Raw genomic sequence first — 22027 nt, 5'->3', positions numbered from 1 at the left:
AGAAAACAAATATATAAGCGTATAGGGTAATCAAACATATCGGGAGTGTGCTACAGTTGTAGTCTCACTATACATTTTAAATGTGCACATTTGTGGGACTTAGCGCCTCTAAAATGTATTTAATCACCCTACACCTATTTGTATACTTGTTTCCTAATCTGTTTCATAATCGGAAATGATCTGTCGCGTTACGCTGAGGAATGTGGTATACCTAGTACCTACTATACTTACCATAGTCAAGTTAAAGTTTGAATAAAACCGGAAAGGTTGATGTTTTAATATTTTTTTGAAATAAATTTCTTAGATCAAAATATTTTTACATTTTTGGAGGGCACTGTAGTCGTGGTGGCTAATCTCTCAAGTTTCCCTTAAAAATGCCTATATGAAAACAAATATAGGATTTGATAAAATCTTATTCATTTCTAACCAAAGAATAAAAGTTCGTATTTATTACTTATTATACTGCACTATCATTACATTTTTGCATTTCGTATTTAAATTGTCATAGTTGGATAACTATCATAGCCGTTGACCTCTCTCTGTCGGTGCGGTGTGTTCACGTCGGACGGATGCACACACACGCGTGTACATCATTGTTAATGTATAATATTTATTACTATTGTTATTATTTTTTTTTTTTTTTGGCAACTACGCCCAATGCACTTTTATTTATTTTGGTCCAATATATAGAGGAACGAGTGTACGGTAACGAAAAAAAACACGCACTATACGAATTGCATTCTCATCATGTCATAAACGGTTGTAGCGCAAAAACATCGTATTTAATATCGACCCTTTTTCCTTGCATACACATTATATTATTATTTTAAAAATTATAATTTATATATGGACGGTGGTGGCGAAAATTGAGAACAGGTCTCGTGTGATGTATGCTTACGAATATTACGGGGCAGTGATATTATATAAACGGCAGTCGATTAATTAATTTATGCATAATATGTATATGCTTACCTCGTCTCTATATAATGACATCAGAAATAAGTACTTAATATATTTTTAATTGCACGTTGGCAATAGGATGAGCGAATAGAAAAGTTCAAGATCGCTCATCTGCTTCCGCCTACCGTATATTGTTAATAAATAACCTAATATCATAACAATAAACAATAATTGCATATATATCATTGAAAATATACCGCTAACGGCTTAAGATTTTAATCATAATAAAATATTATTACAAAACATAATTTAAACTCAATTGCAATTCCATATCAGATTTCATTCGAATAACCTTTAATTTTAATATGTTCAATCCAAATTCCAACTAGCTAAGTACTTAGAATAATTATAAATACAAGTATGATGCGAATAATGATAAATACGAGTATTATTAATTATGTAGCACACGCGTTTTGACAGTTTATTAATTTTATCGTTAACATAGTTTTTGTATACGATATGCCTATTGTAGTTTAATAGATTATATGAGGAGAGTATGCAAAGTACAAATGAGTTATTTCTTGTACTAATAACATCGAACAAAAACATTAAATAAAGAGTTACCATAAGGTGTTAGCCAACTCCAAAAGTCTTATCTTCTCTATAAATAATATTGAATATTGATTCTCATTAAATAGTTTATAAACGTTGAATAACTGGTTAGTGGTCGTTGAAGTTAAAATTTGAAATAATGCTCGAGCAGTCATGTGATGCGAAGGAGGTTTTATTCGTTTTGGAAACGTTTATTGATGAGTAATGACAGTTATTTTCCTTTAAAAGTTTTTTTTTCGCTTTCTCCGATTTTCTCTACTCCGTTCTTCATCTTAAACTTTTAATGATGTATCTTGACACTTAACTTGAATTACGACGTAGTTACACCATTTCTAAATACCTATGTAGGCAACTTAGTGATTCACTGGTGTCTTTGTCGCTATTGGCAATGCATATTATTACTTTAATTTATTAATTAACAAAACAATATAGAATTATCAATTCTATGTCTGAATAGCTCTAAAAATCACTACTTAGCTGAGATTCCTTTCTATGCTAAAATATCATACAATTATCTAGAAGGTACGTGTGCAGTCCGTATAACGAAAATCCTTTTCAATGCGATCACACTTATACGTTTAGCCAAACCTTACTAAAAACAACTACACATCTTTAAGTATAATATCTAGACATGTAGTACATACTACATACCAAAATTAATAAATAAACGCATAACTTCCTAACCCGACCTAAATGGTAGTCAGACTACAGACTGAAGTTGTAACTAGGAAATCAGTTTTATCTTGTGATAATAATATTATGATTTATGATATTGTCGTTTATAATCAAATCGTTTCCTTGTATCAAATGTCCCTAAGTAAACCCCCTACCGTTCTTGTAACGTGTCAGAAATTCAGAATTCGAGCCATTTGTATTTTTTTTTAAGACGGCCGACTTTCCGATATGCCATTTAGCCCCTGACCGGATGTATACACATAACGGTTCGTGTAATATTCCCGTTGGATGACTAATCAACACATATATAACAATATATAATTTATTATGTAATTATATTGTTCAGCGTTGTTATATTCTATGATGTATGCCTGTTAATTTTTGATTAAAATGTATTTAGTTTTTAAAAATTGCGGAAATTCGAGTTCAAGTAGCATCAACGCGCATAGGTACTGAGAATCTCTGGTTAGTCGTTAGAAACATTAAGTGTAATATTATAATATTAGTGTATTATTATAATTTTTCGATTTTTTTTCACCTCAATGAGTTACGGACGTTGGTGCACCGGTGCAACAGCCTTTCCCGGAATGTGCGCGTGTTTGTGGCTCGGTATAATCGAACAGTCAATGTGCAGTGGCGACGGCAGCGATCGATACCGTCGCCTTGAGCGCTATCTGTACGCGCATTGTGTGGTCGGTGAAAGCGTATAATAATAATTTTTATTTACAATATTCACATATTTTATTACGTTTTTTGTTATATTCGTGTGTTTTCAGTACTACATTACAATGTACATAATATTATTTATCTCGTATGCGCTACGTGTAGTGGGTGTAGGTACTGGCCATCTAAATTGAACTGCACACGATGACGACGTCCGCCTCTATTCGACTTCGACTAAAACGAAAGAATTTGGGTCATTGTCAATGCAAAATCATTGCTCAACAGTGGAATTAACGATGGCAGCATACACGCACTGTTATGATTACCGCTGGTATCGCTTTCATAGCAACGCATTGACGTGGTGTTATGCGATCATCTCGATTGATTTATCATTATTTTTATTATTAAAATGTGTAAAAATAAAAATAAATTTTAATATATTATGTTTGGTAACTTTAAGCTTAGCAGCATCTGACACTCGGTTGAAAAGTTGAAAACAGTAATTCGGATAATATTAACCTTGATGTTTTTTATCATCGTGTATACGTAGTACGTTCGTATATTATTTCCGAGTTACAATATCAACGAAATCGTACACGTAGAGTTAAGATTAAAAGCACGCGTATTATATTATATCGTTTTTGCGTGTAGAACGCTCAATTGTTTTGATTATTATTTTGTAGAACTTATATTGACTTACAATTAATCGAACAGTCGGTTGATATATAGATTTGGAGGTCACTAACAGAATACTTTGTTATTGACCTAGTTTGCATATTATGTGATACCAGACAGCAGACATGGTGTTTATTGTCTAAAACGGCATATTATGCCATATTCTATGTTTAATGTATCAATAAGTATAATATAGGTAGGTACAGGGAAAGGCGTGGTTCATGAAAACTACTAATGATGCTCATACAACAATTCAGGAGATAGGTAATTTACAATATATTAAATCGTTTAACTGTTTAAAGTAAAAGATCCACTGCTGCAATGTATTAAAAAATATCATTGAGCAAGTACAATATTTGTTTAAAAAAAAAATGCATGTATGCATTTTTGTAATTATTGAGATAATCGGAGAAAAATACAGTTTAGTACTCAATGAAGATGATACCTATATACATAGTTCTAAATTTCTAACACGCCACGTCGCCATATACCTTATCTGCACTCTGCCCACGATTTCCAATAATTAGGACCGTTGTTGGTACTGTAGTACCATACCCCCACATCATATTCCTCACATTACTGCGATGATATGCGATGGCGAAATGTGTGCCCGTTTGTGGCTTTATTCCTATCTATCATTTCGCCGTTCCTTCTCCTATACGCAAATTGACAATGTCTCTTTGAACTTTAACCTTTCTTCGACGTCAATACCATTGAATATAATTTCGTCTTATGGGTATGTATAATTAGAACGTCATGTATTATATTAACATTATGTTATACAAATTATCAAAATTCAAAACCATGATTAATTCGATAATATTATCTCTAGGACTCTCTTTCTGTACATCATCCCATTCATGTGTATTATACATTCCGATATATATATATATATATATATATATATATATATATATATATATATATATACATCAATACATCATATGTTATTTATATTAGAATTAATGTTGATTATCTGTTGTTTTATAAAATAATTAAGTATCTGATATTTTATAAAAATAAGTAAATAACCTCGTTTTATTTATCGATTATCAATTTCAATTATTATTACAGCGATATTTTTATTTTAGTGCAAACATACTTTTAGATAGGTTTACGGAGTAACAAAGAAAATTATTTTCACGTTTACTACATAAATTAAGTATTAACGTTAATTTAATTTACGATAATTAATGGCATTGATATTTCATCTGTTATCTAATATAAATACAAGTACTAAAATTCTGACGTTGTAGAGATAACTACAATGTCGAGATAAACCATAAGTCAACCATAACACAGTTATAATAGCTGTGGTTTGGATGACTGTTGCCTGTTGGGGCGTGTATAATGTATATTACGCGTTATCGATAATCTTTGGCGAAAACATGTGTTTTTGGGAAACTAATACGGTTACTCTCAAATACACAATATATTATGAAACATTATAGAGACTATCCCATACGAGGCGCATAAGACATAACATTCAAATGGTTTATAGCTCATCATAGATGCATTCAAAGTTAAAAAATTGAATAGTTTTTGGCTAGACTAACACCCATACATACGAAAAAATATCAAATGTTTCCCGACCGTTCGCCGATGGAGTTCAATTATAATTTTATAATGCTTTGGTTTTTCACTTACTAACCTATACTAATATAGCTATTGTGATATTGAGACTATTTTACCTTTAAAATAATCGACAAAAATAGTAAATACCACGCACCCAGCACACCATAACAATACCACACCATTATACCGAATTGAATACATAAATAAACAATATTGTGTTATTATTATAAATAGGTACCCCAGATACAATTTATTACGTTCAACTCTGTTGCTGGTAGAACTTTATATAGCGATAATATTGATAACACAAATATCAAGTTATAATAATGTTGTATACAATTTAAAACGATGACTATTATTATAACTTCAAAGTAATATTTTTTTTCAGTTCTTGAATCATATACAAAATTTTAATCTTATTTTGAAATAATATTTTAATATAGCTACTTATTATAATACTTATAATACATACACTATCGTCTATCATAAACAATCACTTATCATATTATACTGTTTGAAACGTTCCAATTTAAAACATTTTAACCCTGCAGTTTACATACCTAGCAGTTTATATATTTTGAATAATTAGATATTGTGTCATAAAATTTGTATGACATTTTTAAAAATCGAACAAATTAATGTTATTTAAAATTTATAATACATTTCAATGCGTCTTGGTTGAATAAGTGTATTAAACAGAAACAAAAACATTGAGTTGCTGATGTTTAATGTAATATGCGTAACTATATTTTATTTTGATCGTCTGACTTTTGATGAAAGCACTCCGCCGGCAGCCAGTGTTACAGCAATTTTAGGACCTTTTCGGCCTCTTCGTCTACATATCTACATAATATATAAACGATAATAATATTAGATTGCTAACAAAATAGAGGGAAAAGTGTGCTAGAATAAATTGTAAAGAGAGAAAGTTGTTTATATCAATGCTTTATCTCATTCTAGCTGAGGTTTTAATCATGAAATATAAATTATATTCGATATGCCTCTATATTACTTTATAATATTAGATCTATTAACCTCAAAACATGTTCATGTTTGTTCTATAATAATATCATTAATCAATAATGGCTCATCTATTCTTTAATATAATTTATGACTAAATTCAAGTTGGTAAGAATATTATTAGGCTATATAATACAAATTTATATCTACGTAGGTATAAACCCTCTTATCGACCTTATGTACCCAGGTGCAATGAACCATCCATACCACGGGCGGTTATATTATCTTCTACGACATTAGTTTGACTAAAAATAGATACTGTTATACCGTCATTACTGTCCGGTTCATTAATTGTTAATTTTTTCGTTTCTCATTTTTTATACAGAATGACCATAAAAAGTTTCTTCTGGGATTAATACATTTTTTATCAGCAATATTTACAATCAATCATAAAAGTATTTTAGTACAATAACTTCCAAGTCCGATTTGGTTACTTATAAAGTTATAAATTATATGTTATAAAACAATGGAATCCAGCTTATGCATATTACGAAGAGTAATAATATATATTATAAACTTTGGAACAAAAAAATCGCTTCGACACGTAATCTAATATATTATTGTATCATATTCTACTTAAGACAACTCATCCTGCACAAAATTAAGGTTTTCACCATGATTTAGTAATGTGAGTAAATAACTACGTTTTGTAGTTTGTTACAATATTTATTATATTTTATTATTCTTTTTTATCGATCTCACGTCATGTCGATTACTACGAATTCCGAAACGCGCACACGGATCCGCGAGGTATATACATTATAGTAATAGTAGCAACGAGCTATGAAATTCTTGGTTCTGCTCGATACGTTGGCCGTTATATCGAGAGAAAAAAAAATAATAAAAATATACGGTCGTTAAATTATACATTTTATTCTTTTATGCATCGCGAGTAAACATAAATTATTATTGCTATTGTCTCGTTTGTATACGATGAAAAAGATGATTTCGTAGTTTTTCTCGCTGTAGCATATACTTCTCCCACCTTGCCCATCTACCAAACGCTCTCGCCCGCCGAATCTTTGTGATACATTATAATAATAACAATATAATAACGTATTTCAATGAAAGCCGCCATTACTGTGTCGTCGAATTGATGTACCTCTATATTATAATATATATTATATGTATACTGCGATATACATATATACGTTTATTTATTTTTATTCGTTTATTATAAATTAGAATTATCATGAATACACGAATTTGGCAATTTTTCTACTAACATTTAGGGCCAGTTGTACTGTCTCTGATTAAAGTTAACCGGAGTTTAATCGGCCGAATTTGCACGGTTAAATATCTGTTATCAGCTGATTAAGCGTAATCAAAGTTTAACCGTAGACGGTACAACTGGCCCTTAACAAGTTGTATTTAAATAGTTTGCTTTAGGATTCTATGCCAGGGGTGATTCAAGGGGGATCTGGACTTCCCCATTGAATGATAGAATTTAAAATTCTTAAGGTGAAAACCACTGATTCTATACTAATGTGGTTGACTAACAGAATATGGTGATGCATACAGCATACTCCGGTCACCGGGTCACCCCTACAATATTCCCCTTTATCGTTCTTCCCTGCTCTCTTAAACTTATACAAAAAACTTTGGACCAAAATTTTGAACATTTTCTTTGTACGCTACTGCTCTATATGCAGTGCATAATTTATGTGCAGCGCCGGATTGAACCTTCCAGTATAGATTTTTGAAAGGCGAACGATTAAACTATTATGACTAAGCTGCATTTTGAAATGGAGTTAGTTGTGGATTAATACTGAAAGGACATGCGTGGGTTGCCTTCTCATCCTTCCGTTTAGCATGTAAATACGTTGTTACTGTAATATTTATTTTACGTATAGTGATAGTCAATCTCAATTATTTATTTTTAATTATAGGTAATACAAATTATTTCATATCGTAATGTATAACACCATGTATATGCACCACAATAAATTATTTCTTGTGTACCTATCAACAAGAAAATAATGATAACTGATTAACTGATAAGTATATATCCATGAAAAATATATTCGTCCCCTCCCTCTAAGGGCTTAACCCGTCTGTAGAAGAATGGAGAGACGATGATTTTCACAATTTTCACGTTAGGTCTTCGGTAACCTGCAGACTGAAGTATATTCCAGTGGCGTAAAGTGCTGTGCAAATATTATCATAAACAAATAAATGTTTCGATATCCACCTGCCAACGCTCATGAGCCATCCTTCAACAACTATTCTTATTGAACATTGGGTTTTTATCTCTCTCTTAAAAGTTATCAATTTATCATGTAAAAACAATTATGGCGAGTGGGGGTGATTGGCTCGTGCAGACAATTTTAAAACCATACAGATAATTATAAGATTAATTCAAATATCATGAAATGAGACAATATTTTTAAAAGATTATTTTGCTCTTTGTATTTATTAATAGGGTTAATTTGTGCAACATCCTTATGAAATTACATTATTACCCACCCACTTACCAACCGTTAAAAAAATTGAGAGGCGGCCGCCTATCTATTACCCCCCCCCCCCCGCCATGCCAATGGGTATATTTATTATAAGCAATAACGAACGCGAAAACGACGACAGTGGCCGCGGTATTCCCCCAGCCCCGCCGGAGCAATTTTTCGCAGACCATAATAATAAAAATAATAATAATAATAAAAACGAAAACTCGCGATCGCCGCCGCCGCGCACGTCTTTCCCCGCCATCGCCGCAGGTGCGCCAGGGATTTCAGACTCGATACAAAAATTATAACAACGCGCAGACAGGTGTTGTTCTGGCAGACCGTCGGCGACGCGACGGCGGCAACGACCCCACCCTATTCGTATTTGTATTATATATTTTGTACATATATATATTTATATATTTATGCACCTTTAGCTATTACTTATATACAGACGGGCGCACGCATATACACAACTATACAGCGGAATGCGACGTCGTATTTTCTCCGGGAGGGTGGTTCCCCGATATTCACGACACGTTTTATATATACGACGTATTCTTCCGTGATTTTTTGAACGAGCGCTCGCGCCTTCGTGTTTGTTATAAATAAATCGGTGAAAGTTATTATACGGTGACGGTAAAAAATCGAAAAAAATATCCAATGGTTTAATGACGAAATAAAACTGCGTGTGAAATCAGAGATTTGTAGGTCAATGTCTGTATAAATAGCAACACGCGGTCGCCGAGAATAGACGTCGCTGTTTTAAATAAAATATATTTTCGACGCTAATGTATATAAGAAAGCGCGTCTCGTCGTCTCGAGTATTTATGTATAATATTTAATATAACATACATATTATATACCTATACAATGTACATATATATATATATATTATACGATGAAGGTTTGCTAAAAAAAAAATTTAAGGTCAATCATGATGTATAATAACGTGCGGGGCTTATGCTTGTAGCGCCGGTATTTTATTTACGAACGCATTTCACGTAATATTATTCGGTACGACGATTATTAAAATGAATAAATCATGTTATTTATTTATCATAACGTGCATAAAAACGAGGATAATTATAATGTATATAACGTGCTTTGCTTCGCTTACATATCAAATTGTGAATAATAATTGTAAGTAATAAAATAATATTTTAATGTTTCGTAGTTGATCGAACGATATTTTCGTTATTATTACGCTGTTTTTTCAAATCGATTTATTGCGTTTTTTTGGTATGTATCTCCTGATTTTTTAAACATTATATAGATACGGAATTAGTTCTTAATGGATGAAAGTACCTATAAAAATAACAAAGAAAAAAATAATAGTATCAGCAACAATTTCAATGAAGTGTAACAATATTCATCAAAACTCTTAATTTTACAACACTATTGTCACTCATGAAGTCATGAGTCTGCTCGATCGCGTCGCTACTGCCCTTGGCCATTCCACAAATTTTTTAAGTTTTAACTCATACACAGCATGGAAAAATCCATAGACATATTATGCAGGTATTATTATATGGTATATCAACGATATGAAATATAAATGCTAATGACTAATGAGCAGTGAGCACTGAGAAACAATAATAGACAGCACGAAACCATCATAGAGATTAGAGTACAGAAACAAAAAAATAGTTTTGGTTTTTAAAAAATAGGAATAATTTTAACAAATTATTATGAAAATAAAAATAAAAATATTATTGACATTATTTTCTTTTCTTTTTTTATAGATATTATGTTGAATTATTGATTTGATGCCTCCCTGGTAAGATTTACGACATGGGATTTGTTGTATTTTAAATGACTCCTGTGAACTAGATAGTAGATTCCAGAAATGATCAATTCTAGAACATATTATTATCCATATCCTCTGCCATAAATTCTTGGGAGCGGCTATGTATATTAAGTAATATTGACTATTGTTATTATTATACTCCTCGCTCGTTTAGCTACCTCATCCGTGTGATACTTAACTAATATATTATGTGTTAAATATCATGTCCATGTGTAGTAATAGCATAAAGTTGTCGCACTATATTATGCAGTATACTAAAACCACCGCGGCCGTACAACCGCCGTCGTGGACCGTGGTGTGCCGATGACGATACTCGCTGAGAACAAATCGCGTTGCGGTTCAGTGGAAATATGACGTATAGGTTTAAAAATTTTTCCATATAGGAAATATAGAAGTATACGGTACTATGTATAATATGTTCATCGTTGTGATGCGTTTATATTTAAAACATGGTCTCTAAATCCGTCCGCCGGGATATCTATATTTTTGCTTCGCTATCGATCGTAATAACGGACGAGGGTGGACTGTCGCCGTCGCCATTTGGGCACTGACAAACGGAGAGAGGAGTCGCACACGACAATATACGCGCGAGTCGCACGAAATATACTCGCGCGCCGCAGACGATGACGTCATCGGTGGCTGTGGCCATGTCCCGAAACGTGATTTCGAGGATCGTTCGTCCAACTCCACCCCACCCCACCTCACCGCCCACCATCGGTACATAATTTCTTCCTACGCCACCAAATAGTTTTATTTTACGCGAAATCTCATGGATATTAGCCAGAGGACGAGGGACAATAATATACGGTTTAGTACCTCTATTGGAACACTATCTTTAATGTTGCATTATTAATTCTTGTTCTTATTTCTTATTAATGTCTTTTTGTCGTCTGCTGTCTAGGTAATAATTATTACACGTGTTATAGTTTTACACTAAAACAATAACAATTACGTGTTAATCAATAAAGATTGCACGTATACCTGTGTTGTAATACGCGTTTATTAGTATAATTATCATCCGGTGCCGTGTGTACCGTCGTGTCGTAAGTAATAATAGTTATACGCGTATAATATGAAAGATACCTCGTCGAATGGAAAATTTTATCGACGATCGATAGTCATTATCGAACCTGTTGCCAATCGCAAAATAATGAAGAAAATATCACGTAAAAGGAGTACTGCACGTCTGCACATCACATGATTTACTTGAAATTCGTGTACCAGGTGATCTACTACGGGTATACTCATAGAAAACGCATAATGTATAGGACATTCCACTCCAAACCACACACCAAAAAAGCAACCAACTAAACATAATGATAATATTGTATATTATGGTTACTATGGCTTTTGGAGTATTCAGTGTTGCCTATTAAAGTTTTTTTGGTCAAATAAAATAAAATATTTTTTATTATCAGATATTTTTATTATGATACCACTATAATGGTTTTAATCAGAAATATGGTAACTTTGGGGCTCTTTTGACACATTGCCCTATAAGCGATTCACATAGGTATTCATGTTTAACACTAATTCTTTATGTATTATCTATCGTATACTACGTGTTGGTGACAATACGTATCGTTAAAATTATAAAACTGATTTTTATAAGTTATTAAGGATAAAAACTAATAAAACTAATAAAACTAATCGTCAAATAAAAATGTCAATGGCATAACCCGGGGAGGGCTGAGAGAGCTGCAGCCACCTTCACAATTTTGAGAAAATTAAAAACTATTTTAATGGTCTATGAAAGTCGCTAAAAACGTCTTAATAAATTGTATTTTTAAAATACAAAAGGACAATTCATTGCTATTTTTATTATTATTTTTCTACATGTTAAACTTATGGAAAAACCTGTATAAAGTATAGGTAAACCAACGCTGTGTAAAAATGGATCAGCTCCTTCCCAAGAAAAATCCTGGCTACGCCACTGAAAAATGTATTAAAAAGTAAAATTACAAATATAAACATATTTGATATTACTTACTGATTTCTTTTACCATCATAAGATATGTCAAGATAAGAGTTCGGAAGTAGAACCATCATCTAATATTTATAGGTACTAAAATAAATGCAATAGAAATGTGTTGGTAACGGTTGAGAATAGGTATTAATGAAATTGTATAGTTCATTAACTATTTATACTTTATAGTTATAATTAAAAGGTAGATCACCTACAACCCGTTTCATAAATGGCATTTATTTTAAGGGAGGTATTTACCTATTTGTATTATTTCTTCGATTTCTTTTTGCCAACAAATTTGAAATTTTTAGAAATATCGTCATCTATATCGATTGCGTCTTCGTCACTATTATTCAGCATTTTTTAAATATGACAAAATATTTTATCGTTAATTGTAAGTTTGCTTTCTTCTATATACATCGACTACATTGATTATATATTTATACACATCTGTACATGTTCATTGATATAAAAGTAAAAGGGGGTTAAAAGGAGTTTTTAAACAGTTATTGCAACGACCTGCTACGCGTTGATTATGTTCCAAGAAATCCGGAAACCGGCAACGAAATAAAATTTGAATAACCTATATTTTAATATCGATCGTGTCGGTAAACGTCCGGGGACCGGCAATAAGTGATTTACGAATATTTCAAACCAGAAATTTTTTCTTGAAAAACCCTTGTTTGGCTCTGATGGAGTATAATAAGTGTCGTATACACGAGACACTCTAATAAACGTTTAATATAATATGTATGTACATTGAACTTGTTTCCAGACGTTTGGGTGTGTGTTGATATGTGTCAAAGTAAATATTGCCCGTCGTCGACGTTTTATATAACACATAATAATATACTATATATTGACAAAACGTCATTGAGTGAAATACAAATATACGCATCAAAGAACCATAAACATGTGTTGTGTGATATAAATTCAAATTCGAATATGTTTCGCAAATAATATTACGATTTAGACAGGCATCTACATACACAACAACGACCAAGTTTGATTTAATCAGAATGATTCGCCGACCATCTCCTATTTTCGTGATGATTTACCATCTGCGAAATCCGCGAGTATAGTATATTGCTTTCGTAAATTCTGAAGATATATTTAAACACGGGTTGTGTGGTACAGCAATGAAAAGTGATTGTGGTAATGACGACTTACACAAACATCTCAATCCTCGGTGCAACAATTATCCACTGACAAAAATTCATTCACTGGTGAAGCGTTGAAACGAAATAAACCACGCGCGAGCTCAAAGAGTTTTTATATATTATGTCTATAATGTATTACATTCTTATATAGATGTGTGTAAACTATATGTATACGATACGATATACATATATAGGTATATTTTACAGTATATATAAATGTATAATAATGTAATGTGTAGTGTAGTAGTATTGAGCATAAACGTATACTTAGTGTAGTCACCAGAACACGTAGGTTACATCAGAACTCATTATTTTCTCTCGAAACTTTGAACCGTGGACCGGGGATTCATTATTATTTTCTTTTTCAAAGGCAGTATATCTTTTATACATTTTTAACGTGGTTATCGTCCGTAATACGACGAGTATGTGTGTTTGTACGTGCTCTATACACATAGGTTATAATATTGTATGCTGCACATAACATAGTTTATGCTGTTTATAACTGTACATCATATTATCATTTCGTTGAACAACAGCATGCACGTGTTGCAGTGATTCAGTCCGTGGCGACCACCAGCAAATAATACCCTGCACGGTACGTCATCGTATATCTATAAACAGCATAAACGTTATTATAATATATTAATACATCGATATACATAATATACAGATTTACTACCAGTCCGTACCTATATATGCATCTTCCGTTGTACGTTCAACTTAACTGCTATATAATTTTTAAAAAAAACATAAAAACGTACTCGTGTCTTTCGTATACATCAATGATTCCCGATATGGTAATATTATATGATCGTAGGATATTACAGTATTATTTATTAATAGAGATGGGTATTACATCATATAAATTATATGGTATACATTTTATTTTACATGTTAATACGTGCGTAAATAAAACGATGACTATACATTTTTCCATGTAAACCAAGTATGCCAACTTTATGATACCGCATTGAATTCTATACAACGATTGCGATTTGAAAAATGTGAACACTTTTAAAATAACCGTATGATCAGGTGTGTGTGTGCGTGTATAGATATCGCGTATATGTATAATGTGACGACCGGGAGTTATATGAAGGTTTTCAGCTCGTCGAAATTCCCGGGCGTACCCTTTCCCGCTGCGCGTTTATGCAAATTCGCTTCCTACAAGAATTTTCTTTTCGTCAACTTTTTCCCTCTCCTTTCCCCTTCGGTTCCGTTTTATTCGCTGTCCGTCCGTTCTCTTTTTGCGTGCGCGCATTATTATTATTTTTCACCATCATAGACACGGATGAGTGTCGCTGCAGCTACTGTCTCCGTCTACATCGCGCGCTAGTCAAAATATAGTTAGTCGTTTACACATGTTTATATCGTACCCCTTAACCCCATCGACATCCCCAAACCAGAGACCTCCACCAACACGCCGTCTTATTATGTGACACGCTGCACAATCGATGGGAACCTGCTAACGTGGTGTGCCGTATATAGAATGTATATATACCAATATACCTACAATTTATATATTACAGGTGTGCCGTACACGCGTCACAGTGTGCACGCACCGGAAACAAGGGTTTACAACGAATAACGATACAGTGCATGTTTGCCGCTATGGCGTACGACCCATAACATTCTATACAACATAATAAAAGTACCTATACAATATTTTGTGTGAATCTAACATAATATATATTATATATTGCGCCCGCGACATATCGATGTATGGCTCCGCACGCGAAGTTTTCTCGGAGCTTTGAAAGGAAAACAAACGTCTTCTTCTCCTTTGAACCCATTTAACGACAAACTGCAGTTTACAATCTTATAACATAGCAAACGGTTATTATAGAACGATTTTTTCATTTGGTTTTAGAGCCTTATATCGTGCAGTGTGTGCATCGACAAAATATATGAAATTGCCATTTTGTACCGTTCGCGCACGCAGTTGAAACTTCCGCAGAACTACGGCGGTATAATAATAAGTAATAACGATAACGACTACTCCGTTTGGAGTATAATATATATATTATTATTGTCGTACACCACCTACACACGTATACGTATAATAATAATATTAATATTATGTCGCCTGCGCTAGCTGCAGTGCCCGCGTTTACGGCCACAGCGGTAATAACAATAATTATTAATCGACGGCGATGGCCGAACAGCGGTCGTATCACCGTCGCCCGTCGAAACGTCGTCATTAACGCCGCCGCGCCGCCACCGACGTGGCGCGCGCGTTATATACCTATAGTTTTCAGTTTTTACGAGCGCGCGCGCGACGTCTACAACGCCGTACCGTAAACAGCCACCCCCTTCGCCGCCCCTACCGACGCAGCCTAACCACCCGCCTACCCTAAACTACCCCCGCATACGCATGCAAACACCACACGCACACCAAATGCACACTCGCACGTATAATTTATATACATGTATTATAGCTGCTGAAGGTTTTCGCCACGCGCACACACTGCAGTATTATATATATATATATACATCCAACACGAAAGGGGTCTTGGCGATTTTCACCCCTCGCCCCCGCGACGATGCCAGTCCGGAGAGGAGGGATGGTCATATTATATAAGGCTCGCAGGCGGTGTGGTGGCGCAGTGGAGCGGCCATTGTGCCCACCCGTGCAGTGTCGGTGACGGTGGGTTTCCCTTCGTGTACGTGCCTGTGTGCTTGTGTGCGTGTGTGTGCGGTGCGCACATCGATCGGCGAGGAGGGTATATATAAACACGCGCGTGGTGCCGGCGAAGCGGTGTGGCGTTAGCCCCGGGAACTCGTTCCGGAAACGATTCCCCTCTCGTGTTTTTGATATACATAATACATATTATATATATATTATATATTATATATATATATATATACGCGTAACCATCCCGTCTCGTCTCGACCACTCTCGCCAACGCTGACGACGCCGCTGTGACGGGGGCTGCAGTACCTCCCTGAAATTAGAATCGAAACGCCGCCACTCCAAGTCCTATCGTTAAACCGTGTGTATACTTAGGATACCGGAAAATGGGTTCGGGCGTGAGTGTACGTCTATGTGTGTGTATGTGTGTGTGTGTGTTGAGCGACTTGAAGGAGTAACTCGAACGCTTGTCGCCGGGCGTGATTCGGGCTGGTGAACAAGACCGTCGTCGGCGTGGCGTTTTTTTATCTTTTGGCGAACCATTGTACACCATAATGACACGTTATGGCAAGATGAGAAAAGGGCAGGTTTGTGATGTATAGTCGGTGTTTATACGTTTATTCAGAAAAAGGAGACGATATTCGCGCAAACTAGGTCACTGCATTATATACGCGTCGGGCGAGTATATAAGTATAATCGTCGTCAAATCTTAGATTTAAAAAGAAAATTTTTTATGAATTTCTAGCTCAAAATAATTTGCGAATTTTTGTGATTTTTACGTATTTTGTCAAAATTCAAAATTCAAACTTTGAATGCTTATAAAAAATAAAAATTGTGACTGAATTTATTTTATTTTTCAACTGCTATTGTAACAATATGTTAGGAGCCTTTGTATTAAATTTTCAAGATTTTCTAACCAACAAATAAATTTTTATGGATATTAATTTAAAAAAAACTAATAACGATCGAAAATTGCTCGGTGGATAGAGTATACTTATATAAACATTCGGTGAAAATGTCGATGGTCATTTGTTTTAAAGTTACATCAAAAACCAAAATCGATTTTGTCGAAAACTGATTGTGCGTAAAATTTCCCGTTTTTCCCTTAATTTTTAGTTTGTGTATCCCGATTATTTAGAAAAATATTTAGAATTTTTTTTATTTTTGACCCCCTAAAGTACCAACTATATTCACTTTCTGATCGAACGAGGTACTGAAGTCAAAAATCGAAGCACTCTTACTGCCTCAAAACGTGATGACAGACACAAAAAAAAAAATTTTAAAAAAAACCAATAAAGGTAAAATCAATACATTCCTCGCTCAGCTCAGAATCTAAAATTACGTCTTATATTCTGCTATACATCGTATTGGTGTACACAATACACATAATAATAATATCATGTTCATTCAAACCCGTCCGTTGTCGTGTGCGTCCGTTCTATGTTGAAACAATACGATATAAGCTATGCACTCCCGACTGGCGCACGTCGGTCGCATGTGTGCGCAGCAGTGCAGTGCTTTTCCGTCCTTCCGCGACCGCCGTTTTGCCAAACAACGCAAAAGTTTCATCGTTTCCGCCATGCCACCGCCCGCGCACCAGATTAACCGCAAACGCGATCGGCAGCAATAAAAATGTCTCGCTACGTTCGTTTATATTATTATTATGGTACCATCGTCGTCGTGTTATTTGGGTCAACCGTTTTCGATTGGTTCGCGTGTGCGAGGTTTTCTGTTATTCATTTTTTTTTACGTTATTTTCGCGGTAGACGGTACAACGCCATCGCCCGAATTATTATTATTGAGTGCGGTGCTTTGTATATTGCATCCCGTACTGCGTTGTAACCATATAATAATATTATTATATCGTATGATTTCGTGTCGCGCTTAAATGTGGGCGGGTGCGGTGGAGGCTCTGGTGTACTTTTGTGTGCGTAGGCAAATGCAAAATTATAGCAAAACAACACCGCGAATATACCGTTACGGATAATACCGCGTGGCAGACAACAATAATGTGAACCGTGTCCGTGAATAATGTTTTACAACGTGATGTATAAATTCATTAATTATACGCGTCGAAAAACAAACACTAATTATTATGCTTATATATACTTTTATAATTGTCTTTGTACGAGTATATAATAACGCATTATATTTATATTATATCATTATAATGACGTTGTACGATGCTCACTTTTTCCAGCAACACCGATCAGCGACGTTTCTTTGGGACAAACAGTCTTGAAATTTGTTCGAAACATGTGTGTCCGAATACACGGTCCGATATTTATACTCGTGTGCACACGTGACACATTGATAATATTACTACCTTTAAATACGACAGTCAAAGTGTTTAAATATAATATATATTAGGTACGACTCACCGCTATATTTGCATATTATATATATTCAACTACTGAACTACCGTATAAATTTCACAACAATTTACGTAAGAATAATCCACCAATAATGATATTAAAAAAAAAATACGTCGTGTGTGCTCGAGCAAGGCTGTTGTGTTTAGTTTAGAAACGTGCTGCAGTGTTTCAACTCCACGCGCGCGCTCCTGTGACCGAGTTGATAGCACACCAATACACGACTCAGTTGCCAGTACTCATCATCGTAGCCAGATTGGGATCCAATCGGCACGCTATTATGGCAAAAAAAATATACATAAAATAAATATCGGCCTCTCTCAAAAGCACAATTTGTCATTTTATTTAAGGTTTAATTTTGTTAAAATATGTTTTTTTATTTTATTATCGAAGTCATTTTAGACTTGAGTTTGACCAATCTTAAAATGTTCTACATCGTAAGACAATTTTTATTTTTACCAATGCTTCAAAAATATTTTGACTGGACTCGAAACCTGTCTATCGGACTTTAGCAAATCAATATATATATATAATATTGTTTCGTTATTTCATCTGTATTATTTCGACACAATTCTGTTTTTATGTATTGTTTCTGTAATTAAAATGTGTCAATGTATAACTATATAATTAAATGCTATTAGCTACTCATTTTTAACCCATACGAATAAATAAATTCATAATATTTTGTTATCAATGACTGTATGAACAACGTTTTATTCTAGGCATAACTTAATAACTATCCTCCAGTTTTAAATTTAAGGTTGAAAACGTAATTTATTTTGTTCCCATCCGTTTCTACCCTCATTTGTGGCAAGCCGTTGGTAACATTTAAGGGCAAATAATTGCTGGTGAAAAAACATAAAAGCTTAACAATATTTTACAATTTTGAGGAAATGTAATATACTTTTTGTGTAGTCTGTATATAATAATTAATAATACTCTGAGAGTGTGTGGTGTAATCGCCCATTGAAATGCCATCGTCACTGCCGGCCTCGGCTGTCCGCTCAAGCTCGTCACACTAAGCGGCTGCCAAAGATTAACGGCTTAATTGGTCAATAAACAATTTATGTAACAAATATACCATCTTCTGCCATGGCAGAACCCACACACCTATAACAAAACATTTGCGGATTAAGCGTGTGTGATTGGTTTACACGTGGTTAACGCGCCGACCATTTTCACTGATGAGTGTTTGAATGCTAAGTCCCGCGCTTCCGATTGACAGCATTGCAACAGTCTCGCGGTTCCATACAAGACTATCTAATATATAATAATAAGATGTTTCCACTCGTCGTTGAATGGACAATGATAATAATTATAAATATATAATATATATATTGTATATCATGTGTTAATTATTTTTACTGTTGATATTTATAACATCCTACCAACTATCAATATTTTACCACACACACTCCACTGCTATGCGACCGAACGTTTTTTTTTTTTTTTTTTTTCATTAATAGTTTTCTGCTTCGACATCTAAGGCCATTAGCATTACATTTAATGTTATACTTTAAAAGATAAAATATATATATATAATAAATAGTACATACAAATGATTAATTACAGTTGTTAGTTGTATAATCTTATAGTAATTTGAGAATTTGTGTTGCTTTGAAGAAATGTATGGTGCTTATATTTCGTTATCTGGATTTGGACCAAGACTTGAACGTATTTTATAATATAGTACTACATACCATATATCGCCGTGTGCTATATTTTATATTTCAATATTACTTAAATCAGAATCAATTCCGTTTCATGAGAGTTGTATTTACGGTGGAAAGAGCGGGGACAAAATGGTCTACAATATTGAATGCCTGTGAACATAAATCTAAATTTTAATATATATACAGAGTGCTGTCGCCCGCGCCATAAGTGTAAAAAATTGTAGTTTATATTTTTCAAACTTAACTCTCCAATTTGGAAGGTTAGGTTAGTTGGACAAACTTAAATAACGATAGTCAATAGCCAGTAACTACCAAAAGTCCCAATAAGGTTTAAGTTGTATTATATTTAATAGTGATTATAGTAATATAGTGAATAGTATTCATAGTGATCTAAAATATCATATAGTCATCGTATCATATGATACGATGTATAATTCATGCTATAAACATGGAGTAGGCTATACTATTTGACTGATCAATTATGTTTTTAAAACAGAAAAATAAAGTATAGGTATATTATAGTAACCATATTCTATACCTACATATTGGTGTGTGAACATTTGAATCGTATACTTATATGACGAGTATCAAATTTATGGTTAAAGTTAGTTAGCAATTAAAATATATCGTGCTTTTCAGCTTTTATTCCAGCATTTAGATGTAAAAGTCCTAACCGATTTTGCGCTTTTGGATGTCACCGTATATATATATAACGTATTTAATGTTCATAGTTGAGTTTTCCGTGTAGAACCGTAGAATGTATGTCACACGTGTGATGTGCATATACTGCAGTATAATAATATAGTATAACAATATTTGATTAGTATAAAACAAACAAACATAACTAGCAAATAGAACGGGCACGTCGTTCGGAGTACAGCTATAACCCACACCTGCAAACGTTATACTGCTGCGACGGGCGTGTATACGGTTTTTTTAAAGGCCTTCGATCGATCGATCGCCGTTGTTATATTATGTCCTTCGCCAGTTCGTCACCGTCAAGGAAAAACGAATAAAAGTTCCGTTGTCGTCAGACAGTCTTCCTACGCACGATACGCACGATACGTAAAAACGAAGCGATTTTCCGCTACCATCACCGCGTTTGCATTATTATACTAATTCTATTGTATTTGTATAATATTACACAATATGTGTAGAACACTTGCGAACGCTACGCTTAATATGTATGATGCGTATTGTTATATTACACTGTAGTAGGCTTACAATTGTATACAGGTTTTACACGGTACACTATTATTATACCTACTACCCGGTATCATATTATACCTGCCGTGCAGCGCTCGCGATATCGACTTGTATAATATTATGCGTTCGGATTAATTATAATAATATAATATGGTTTGCGAAAACTCATTCGCGTGTGACCGGCCGTTGCTCGTTTTATGCGACGTTTAACGATTTCCACGCAAAAATGACTTTATAATATTATAGGTAGGTACATTGCGACTGCAAGTGGGTCGTGTTAAAAATGCGCTGTATTCACGCGCTATGCCGGAATGAAAATCGCAGCGCTTCCGCAAACACAATGTGCATAATATAGTAGTAGTGTTTTGCGAAATGTTATGTGCCGAGAGAAATTAAAATACGATTTTCGCTCTTTTGCCCCCCCCCCCCCCCCATTCGGCATTATACAATAAGTCTCTTTTCAAATTGTATTTCGTTTTACGCGCACTCGGGTTTTCGGCCGTCGCGCGCCACTGCAGATCCGGGTGAGATACCGATCGCGTTTCTCTCGTTTAATGAACGCTCGCGACGTATATTCTCCTAAAGTTGTACATTTTGTCGTAATGTAACGATAAAAAAAAAAAATACAATATGCATGCCTTGTTGTT

General features: G+C 34.1%; 1 protein-coding gene across 2 annotated transcripts in view; it reads left to right on the top strand.

The window, feature by feature from the left end:
- LOC107164144 (uncharacterized) overlaps positions 1-22027 on the top strand; it is a 139174-nt gene that overhangs the window by 17586 nt on the left and 99561 nt on the right. The window lies entirely within an intron of this gene.

The sequence above is a fragment of the Diuraphis noxia genome, unplaced genomic scaffold (assembly GCF_037042655.1).
Source record: "Diuraphis noxia isolate RWA-SAM2 unplaced genomic scaffold, SU_Dnox_SAM2 contig0003, whole genome shotgun sequence".
Lineage (NCBI taxonomy): Eukaryota > Metazoa > Arthropoda > Insecta > Hemiptera > Aphididae > Diuraphis > Diuraphis noxia.
This window is presented reverse-complemented; position numbering and strand designations above follow the sequence as displayed.